This window comes from Sciurus vulgaris (assembly GCF_902686455.1).
Source record: "Sciurus vulgaris genome assembly, chromosome: 12".
NCBI classification, from domain to species: Eukaryota; Metazoa; Chordata; class Mammalia; order Rodentia; family Sciuridae; genus Sciurus; species Sciurus vulgaris.
In genome coordinates, this window is record NC_136473.1 from 85,037,822 (window position 1) to 85,047,699 (window position 9,878).

At 40.5% G+C, this 9,878-nt stretch overlaps 1 protein-coding gene across 3 annotated transcripts in view; it reads right to left on the bottom strand.

Moving 5' to 3' along the window:
- Positions 1-2,424, bottom strand: part of NEK7 (NIMA related kinase 7) — a 143,912-nt gene extending 141,488 nt beyond the window's left edge. The window contains exon 1 of one of the 3 annotated variants that reach the window (XM_079107475.1): positions 2,115-2,424. The gene's annotated coding sequence lies outside the window, so the exon portion shown is untranslated. The remainder of the gene's footprint in view (positions 1-2,114) is intronic. The other 2 variants (XM_079107473.1, XM_079107472.1) reach the window with 2 other exon arrangements.
- Between the last annotated feature and the right edge of the window lie 7,454 nt (positions 2,425-9,878).

The window sequence follows — 9,878 nt, forward strand, 5'->3', positions numbered from 1 at the left end:
TAACTCTGGTAAGATTCCCACGTGGCTGTGAAAACGTCTAACGATTTATCTTATGTCATTTCTTGGTGATCATTTTCAGATAATTTCAAAATAAAGCCCTAGTCATTACTGAGCAGTTTCGGTTTTTATCTACTAAAAAGTTTCAGTCGAAGTGGTGAGTGCAGCTAAATGGTGAAAGGAAATGCACAGGAGGGCTTAGAGGAAAATGGAGCCCTTCTCCCCCTTGATTTTTACATATTGATTTCACAAGACCGTGCCCCAGGCTGGTGTCCCTCCTCCCGCCGACATCCTTGGAGGAGGAACTTGCCACTGCGACTGGAGTCCCAGGCCGGGTAGGAAGTGCCCGCCCTCAGGATCGGGAGCCACGGTGTCCTCGCTGCTTATTGGTTGCGAAGGCCGTCAATGCTACGCAGCCGGGTCTCCTGCTGGAGAGTGGAATCTCCACTTGGCACCTCCAGGAGGGCGCTCTGGGGTCCCCCGCCCACCTGAGAAAGCAACCAGCCTCCTCCAAGGATTCCTTCCCCTTTTTATTTCACTGGCCCTCCTCTTAAACGTTTTCCACCCCTTTGATTCCTCGAAGAGGCAAAGTTTGCCAAAGCTCAAACATCTCTCACCCCAGCAAGTTCCCAGTCCAGGACCAAATACAGGATGCTTTTTAGTGGTGAAGCTAACTATGGAATAGATCTCCCAAAGGATAGCAGAGGATTCCTTCCTCTGAAAATGGTATCACTGCTTAAGTCATGTTAACCAATTAAAGCACACTGGCCTTTTTGGAGTGTTAAAGCCAAGAAAATTCAGCATCCATTCAGCAAGAAATGCCACAAAGCATCGCGGGGTTAACCGGATGTCTTGTTCTACTGTTCCTCTTGTTCAGGGTTTGTCCAATTGTCTCAAACACCTCATAAACTTTTAAAATCCAATACTATGCCATTTTTTGACCACACTAGCAGTAGCTCATTGCCCTCAACAGAACAGACTGATAACATACATATTGTGAACTTTATTCTGTAGTGTTATCTGACAAGACACATGTTGTAGTAGGGAGTATGCATACACCTTGAAACGTGGAGAAGGAATTAGAAATAGTGGTTCTAATTATGACAGGTACATATGCTCTACAAACCATGGGCAAGTTTGTTTTGTGTTTTATTTCCAATTGTACCCTAAAAATCAGGAAAAAAGTCAGTTCATTTCTGTAATACATTTCCAATTTTCCAGTTGTCACCAGAATTACTAAAGGACAGAAGTGTGTATCTTACTACAAAATAAGTATATTCTTGGCATCTGTCTCTAGCAAGAAATACAGCTATTTGAGTGCATGATTAATCTTTTGATACATCGTCTCCCAAGGCCCATAATACAAAGGAAAAAAGCAACAAGAATTTAGATCTCGGGCAGCATCCTCTAGGTTGAGTTCACTTCCTGACACTATTCTAGGGCCATGAGGTCTTCTCACTTTTTCCCTTTTGGCTCCCCTTTGTCTTAACTTTGCGCTCAGTTTTCGATTTCTCTTTTCCGTTGCCATCACCACCACCACCAATGCTCTCTGTCGCCTCACACACTCTCAGACATTTTCCATACCGGGTCTCTCTGAAATGTATCCTCCAACAGGTCTCTCACCTCCCGCCACCCCTGTACTTCTGGAGCCACTTCAGATTCTCCCACCGCCCAATCTCTCCCACCGAACTTCACTTTTCTTAACTGGGCTGCTGCCAAATTCTGACAGATGGACCTAACCAATCCGCCCGGGATAAATAACTGACGCTACCAATGAGCTTCCACTGGGAGGCGGGTCTTCGCTTAAGTTCCTTGGGTCCTGAAACCAAGGACCTGTTGCCGCCGCCGTGGCCGCGGAGTTTCCTAGTTACCGCAGAGCCTGCGGCGGCCTGGGGCCCAGGGAGCCCCTGGCCGGCTTGTGGTTGCCGCCGCCCGCTCCCCCGAAAGGACCAGAGCCCCATCCCGCCCGAGCGCCGCACGCCCCGCCCCGTCTCCCCGGGCGGGGGATCCAGAGGTCGCCCGCGCGGTCCAGACCTCCTTCTCTCCGCGACTCCGCGGGCAGCCCCACCCGCCGGGGCCTCCAGGCTCCCGCCTCCGAACCCCAGAAAGCGACTCACCAGGAAGTTGGGAGTCCGTTCTCCCGCCCTCGAGGGACCTGCAGCGAGCGGGCGGCTCTGCCGCGCACCGCCGCAGAGAGGCCCGCTGGGCCGGGGGCTGAGGCTGCAAGGCCCGGAGCCGATCGGCCACCTCCCGCCGCGCCGCCCCCGCGGACGCTGCAGGCGCGGGCACCCACCCTGCACACGGCGAGGCGCGTCCCGAGTGCGAGCCTAGCGGCGGCCCATCCTCCGACAACTCCCGCTCCTCCTCCCGCGGAGGCCGCTGTCAGGAGTGTAAACATCCCGACATCCCCGAGGAGAGGGGCGGGGCGGGCGCTGGCCCCTCCCCGCGCTCCGGCGGCGCCCGGGCCACTGCCGGGCCCAGCTCTGCACCGCTCGCCTGCACGCCCGCAAGCCCGGGAGCCCGGCAGCGTCCCTGGTCGGCGCTCCGGTGGAGCCCTTGCGACACTTCGCTTTAAGTCGTCAGGCCCACCGAGGTGTGGCACTCTTCCTTCTGCTCCGTTACTCCTCTTGTGTTGTGGCCAACTTTCCACCCAGGGAAGGGTTGGCTGCTTTTTAAGAAGTTGGATTTTCACAATTTAAATGTGAAAACTTGGAAGTGGTGAATCGACTTGGTGACGACCCTCTTCTGCTGGATCACAGCAGTTTGATCCCATCTTCTTTTACCCAGTGATTTCAGCTACCTCTGCGCTTCATGTTAGCGCCGCGTGGAAATGAGGAAAAGGGACGTTCTGAATATGACTGAGTAAACCTTGTGTCTGTGTCCCAGCCTGGAGGACAATGACTTTTAGGACTTTTGGGAAAGTTTAACCACCTAGTGTAGTACCAAGGACTTTTAAAAATGCATATGTATTTATATAAGTTCATATGTATGTAAAAATTTTATGCCATATATTTATAATATCATATGTAAATAGCCCCCTGAACCCTAATTACATGGAACTGCAGAAACAATGCTTTGAATACATCAGCTTCACTACTTCAATGAACTACTTGAGGAGACAGCTAGGAGGCAGTATAGAGTCAACCATATCTGGATTCAAATCTCATTCAATACAGTGTTGATTTTGTAACCTGGTGAGAAGTTATTTAACCCCATCCAAGTTCTCAGCATCTTTGTGAAAGAATAGTCACTCTTCTTATCTATAGGATCACAGGTAGAATTACATGAAATAAAGCGCTTCAGCACAGAGACTGGCATATAAGAAACTTATTTAAGCCATTAAGTTCCAAGTTTTTAATTATACCAATTTTCCAACCAAATTTACACATCAGCATTAAAATAGGTTGGAAACCATAAGCTTATATATCCTTTATTATATACATACATATATATGAAAATGTGTTTTTCACTCGAATCATTCATGTATTTATTTCCTCAAAAGAAGTGACTTTTAAAAACTTCCTAATCATATGAAAATTATCATAAGTAGCATATTTGTTGCTCAACATAATTTTTATATGTGTTCCACATCTGGGAAGATGAGACAAAATGGGGTTAACAGTAGTTGCTGTTATTCTAGTCTTTCACTGTTTTTACTTCCCTGCTAAAAGGGATTAGAGCCAAGGAGGAGTAGATTATAGGTCAAAACATTTAAAGTGTTAAAGCTATGGAATCAAGGTTTGGAAAGTTTAATTTTAGAAACTCATGAACTCAAAGGAGACATTGATTCAAGTGACTTAAGTACTTATAAATGTGCTGGACAGTGTTCTAAGAAATAAGGTTACAACAATGTACCAAGATACAAAGTCCTGCTCTCATAGAGCTTACATTGTAGTGGGAAAGGGAAAAAAATACCTACTATGTCAGATGGTGAGTCATAGAAAAATAAAGTTGGGTAAGGGACATGGGAAGTGAAAGTGTTATTTTAAATATGTTTATATAAATACATATGCATTTTTAACATATTTAAAATAACAGAGGGAAAGCCTCTCTGGCATTTGAGCAGAGATCTGAAAAAGTGAGAAAATGAGCCTTGTGGCTATACAGGGGTAGAGCATTTTACACAGAAGAGCAGATGCCAAGATCCTGAGTGGAAGTGGGTCTGTAGGGCTAGAATCCAGTAAGGGAAAAGTAGCTGGTTAAATCAAAGAGGGGATTGGTTTAGAATCTTCTAACCTTCAGAACTTATTTTGAATGAAATTGAGAACCATTGGAATAGTGACCAAATTGGACTTGGGTTGGCAGAGAATAACAACACTGTGAAGAATAGTCTGCAGGGTGGAAGGAACTAGAAGATAGGAGACTGTAATAATGATCCAGATAAAATACACTCATGACCTAGATCAGAGTGCTGACAGTGGAGATGGTAAGAACGGTCAGATACTAGATACATTTCTAAGATACAACTAACAAGATTTGCTGATATATTAAACATGGATAAGATAGGAAGTAAGAAAGAAGTCAGTGAAGTTAACCATTTGAGCCAGATCATTTTGTCAGCTCACGCCAAATCCAATGGCAGTCAATCAAATAGAAACAATGTCACTTAAGTCATACACAGGCACACCTTGTAGGGAAAATAACTATGCTCAGGGTGAAGACACTTCAACCCGAGACCAGTGGCATGGGTAAGGTTTATTTCTTACTAGCTTTTGCATTTAAAGATTTTAGGACATATAGGTTGATAGGTAATTAGTAAGATATTCTGATTTAAATAAATTACAATTCCATTATCAGAACAGAAATTCCATTTGGTGTAAGTATATGTTACTTTATGAACACTGACTGATAGATCAAAAATGAGTTCATTAAGCATTAGCGGCTGCAAAAACTTTAAGAAATATTCTATCAGTCACTAAACAATGTGCAAAATATCAAAATAATATCATATCCTCTTTCTTCACTTTAAAGGACTACAGAGCTTTAGCTAAATAGTAATTTAGTGTTTCAAAGGTTGGGAAGACTGTCAAAACTGAATTCACTGCACTTTCTCTTTGTAATTTGATCACTTTTGTTGTGGACAGGGAAAGTTCCCAGCACAGGCTCCTGGCAGAGAGCAGATACTAATAGAAAAGCAAAGAAACCTACCCAAAGAGTCTCCTCCGTTCCAGGGATCATTAGAGCACAAGCCAGCTTTCTCTATGTTTCTATTCATCTCCACAAGCTTCCTCCAAAAATGTTGGTTTGGCTCTGTGATACAAATTACAGTTTTTTTATATGAACTATTTAGTATTTATACCTAATTACCATGCAATATATACCATTAACTTTTAACTTTACTGTAAATGGTATTTGTAAATGGTATTACACTTAAAACCTCTCAGTCTATACCAGGTCTTCATGTTTTGTTGTTCATATAGCTTTGCTGACCCCACACAAGCAAAAATTAGAGGTAGTATTGATTACTGTAGACTAACCCAGAACAAATGTTACATACCAGATTCAGCATTAATGCAATTTCTCTGAAAGCAGAGAAACTTGCCTAAAAAAAAAAAAAAAAAAAAAAAAAAAAAAAAAAAAAAAAAAAAAGTTTTTACTAAAGAATAATGACAACATAATATTCAAAATAATTCTCCCTTACGAGAGATCCTAGCCCCTGGGGTAAACCAGAAAGGTCTAACCTTCTTGACTCAAACATAGTGCTGGCAACAGGTGTATTTAAAATGCTACTAGTGATCTTGGCAGCCACTAGACTTGGCAGCTAAATGGTGATGAGGCTTAGTCAAGCTGTTGAAATGTCTGGACTAAAATGAGCCAAGAGGAGGAAGTCAAAGTGCAGACTGCAGAAAACTCAAGGGAGATCACTTTTCTGTGGCCCTGGCTATAGTCACTGTACAGTGTCAGAAAGCCTTTATCTTGCTTTGACAACACCCCTGAAAAATGTTATGAAGTTACTTTTTCACCTTAAATAGCCCTTCTTATATTACTGGATCATACAGATATATTTCCCATTAAAAAAGAGTAAAATGAGCCTTAATTTCATCCTCACAAATCCCTAGAATACAGAATCGCAGAGACAATTTTACTATGTCCATTCCAATTATCTAGTTATAATATTTTTAGAATACAATTCATGATTACAAATAGTGGCGTACCAACAATGACTTTTTCCCAGCTATTTTTGTAGTAGTTATGAAACAGGAAACATTGCAATATACCATACATATATTTAATGTAGGAAAATGTAATATATTGTTTGCCAAGTAGGAAAGAAACAGTACAATTAGCATTTTATATTGTGATTCCTTTAGTCAACAGGATTCAACTAAATTTTTGTTTCCTGTCTCTTACTAGAGAAGAGAAAGGGTCAATATATTGTAGGCAATAAATCACAGCAATGAAGGAAGTAGATTCAGAAATTATTTTCCTTTTTACTCTTGCATACCCTATCATTGATGTGAAACCAAACTGTGAAGCCATTTCACAGGACAATTTTCTCAGCAGTGGGGGTGTTCTCAATCACCCTCAGTGTTTGCAAGCACCTCTCAATTAGCTATGCTGAGAGCTGTGGTAATACAATAATCAAATCCTGAAGATATTTTTTTTAATCAGAGGTTTCTTTGAACTACTTTGTGTTATATGTGTATGTGTCTACATGGAGCATAAGGATGCTCTAAATATCCTGTGATATTTGCTCAGTGGAAAGATCTCAAAGCTGTGCTGTATGTTCCCTATCCAGTCCTCATCTACAGCTTCTGACACAGTCTTGTCTATACACCTCACTCCACCTTGGCATGGACAGATTCACTGAGGTCTGAGAATTAGATGTAATAGTCTATTTTGTCATAGGAAAGAAAGCGGAAGATAATAAACATTTCTATTTCCTTTTAGTATTTACTAGTGCAAAAGAGAGGCTACTCTTAGTAGGTTACATATCCAAAAGTATGTTCCTAAAACCTCAAAACACCACAAGGAGTGAAAAATTACATTCAGTAAGGTTTTATCTTTCTAGCCTTCTATGCTCATACTTAAACCTTAATTGTTTACTATATACATTACTCCAATATTTTTCTTCAGCTGTTCTTAATGGCAGAAGTGCACTTTAAAATACCTCAGTAGTTAATTTCTTTTACAGTTCAACTGCAGTTTTAATGTTAAGTCTGTTTGGAAATATAGATTTAGAATTGTCTCACATCAAATCCATAGGTATGCTGAAAAGAGGTGCTATTCTCTTTGTAAGGAGAAGCCTACTAGATTATAAATAGCCTCAATAGCCTCTATAACTCTGTCATTCAAATGGAGATGTTTTTATTTCTTTAGTTACTGTTACATCAGCTTTTCCATGCAGATGTTAGAATTATATAGAGTAAGGAACACAGGTAACAAAACTTATAAAATTTTAGTCCAGAATCTCATCCCTTGGAAAAGGCAAACAATACTAATTGGACAGTATTGTTACAATTTTCCATCAGTGATCTTTATCATTATGTAACTAATAGGCTCATTTCCAAAGCATGAGAATTTGGAAAGTCAGATGTATTCTCAAACTCCATGAAATGCTAGTCTTCTGAAAAGGTGAAGGCAAAAACCTTTAAATTCATAAGCCATTCAAGTACTGATGAAGATAAGCCAATATTTATCTATAAGCTTATGGGATAATCTGTTCTTTGACAGGGTACAAGAAGATAAACAGTAGAATCTCATCCCTTGGAAACAGCAAACAATACTAATTGGACAGTATTGTTACAATTTCCCATCAGTGATCTTTATCATTATGTAACTAATAGGCTTATTTAATCTGTTGAATGTTCAAATTGTTTTAAATTATTGTATGTTTTTAAATAAAGAAATAGAATATGCATATTTGCTCAATCAAAATATGTGCCTGAAGTGTTTTATTTGTCTTTCACTTGCTTGAATTGAAAAAAATTATTTTTTTCTCAAGATATAAATAACTAAAATATTACTACATGATCTAGGTTAAATGAAATTAGTATTTTATCAGTCTGTATCATTTGACTCCTATTTAAGTGATCAGGTATGTTTTACTATTTACAATAGGAACTTTGTGGAAATAGAGATGATGTGGGAAAAAGTATGAATCATTTATTGTCAGTGGTAAGTTTTAATTTTCTGTATAAATTTTTAAAATAGATTTCTAAAGTTACTAAACATTAATAACTGGTTAGTAAGGTTATTATATTGCCTTCAAATCTAAATATATAGAGTGATCACATTAAGTCAGAAAGTCTCATGAACTGAGTTTTACCTACTGATTCTTTACCCTTGAAGGCTAGAATCTACTTCCATCACTTTTGAAATTTAACATTTAATTTCTTTTCTGGATATTGATGTATTTCCTTATGATACTTTAAAATGATATTTTTACTAACTATACACAAGGAAGTTCCAGTAATCCCATCTGTTTCTTAACATGTACTGGAACAAAATTATATTAGATTTTCATACACATGGTAAGCAGCAACTCATGAACCAGTTGTAGGGGTAGTGCAGCTTTGGAAGGAATTTTAGCAGTTTTTTGCCTCTGGGGTTCTACATAGCATGATAATCTGTGAACTGATGCAAAAGAATAATAATGGTGGGGCTGAGGTGGGCAATGGAGGCACCCTGAAGGTTTTCCAGTTATCAGATCCTACTGTAGCAAAAGGAGAATAAGCTTGTGTACTCAAGATTCACTGTTCCCCTTCACTGGTAATGACAGAGTAATAAAATGTCTTCAAGTGAAACATGCAACATTTACAAAAGATACAGTCTTCAATTCAATTTAAGAAAGAATTCCTCAGTTGCAGGGTAGGCTCTCAAATATCCTTCTCCAGCGAAACATTAAAAAAGAATACAACTCACCTTTCTGGCCTGATTTCTTATCTACAGACAAGGAAATGAGCTAGAACCACATAAGCTTAAATATTACCTATTTGCAGTGCAGCCCCAGGCAAACATGGAAGTACATCAAGTTTACTGTTGCTTCACTCCTGTTGCCCTGGGTAAGGAGTTTTGTCCTCATGTATGAACTCTAGATTTCTAGTTTCCTAGTTTTAAAGTTAGCAACTGTTTGGGTAGGTGTTTATTTTTCCAAACTGAAACATGTCATTAGGCTTTCATTTCTCTGATTCTTGAATGCTTTTTGATCTTTAATAACTGTCAACGTAATATATGCTTTTGGAAATGACTTACACACCAAGCCTGCCTAATGAGCACCCTGTGGGGATGAGCAGACACTCTAAAGAGAACCAAGGATAAGCTGCTCTAGGAACAGGGGGCCTACTTTAGCTCAGGCAGTCCAGGAAACTTTCTATGAGGAAGTGTAACTTAAAGTGAGCTCTGAAGGTTAGGAAGCAAATGGGACCTGCACTATCGTCCAAAGGCAGCTACATCTGTTTTCCTTCCTTCCACCTGGAAGAAAAGAATACAAAGGTGTCAACTAAATGCTGTCACTTTTGTTAACATGGAAGCAGCCGATTGCTATTGACCTAATAAATTTTCCATGTGAATGTGAGTCGATTTTTCATCATGGTAGTGGTAAATACCTGAGCTAAATAAACTTAAAGAAGAAACATTTATTTTGGCTCAAGGTTCTAGAGATTTCAGTCCATGACCAATGGACTCTGGTGCTTAAGGCCTATGATGGAACAGTGCATCAGGGCAGGAGCATGTGGCGAAAGAGGCCTGGTTGCCTCATGCCTGGGCACAAAAGAGAAGCAGCAGAAGGGCTGGAGTCCCACCATCCCTTTTAAGAGCACAACCTTGGTGACCCAAAGGCCTTCCACTGGGTAAAGACTTTCCACTAGGCCCCACCTTTTAAAGGTTCCACTGCCTCCCAAAAGCTCCAGGCTGGGAACTAAGACCAACACATGGGTCTT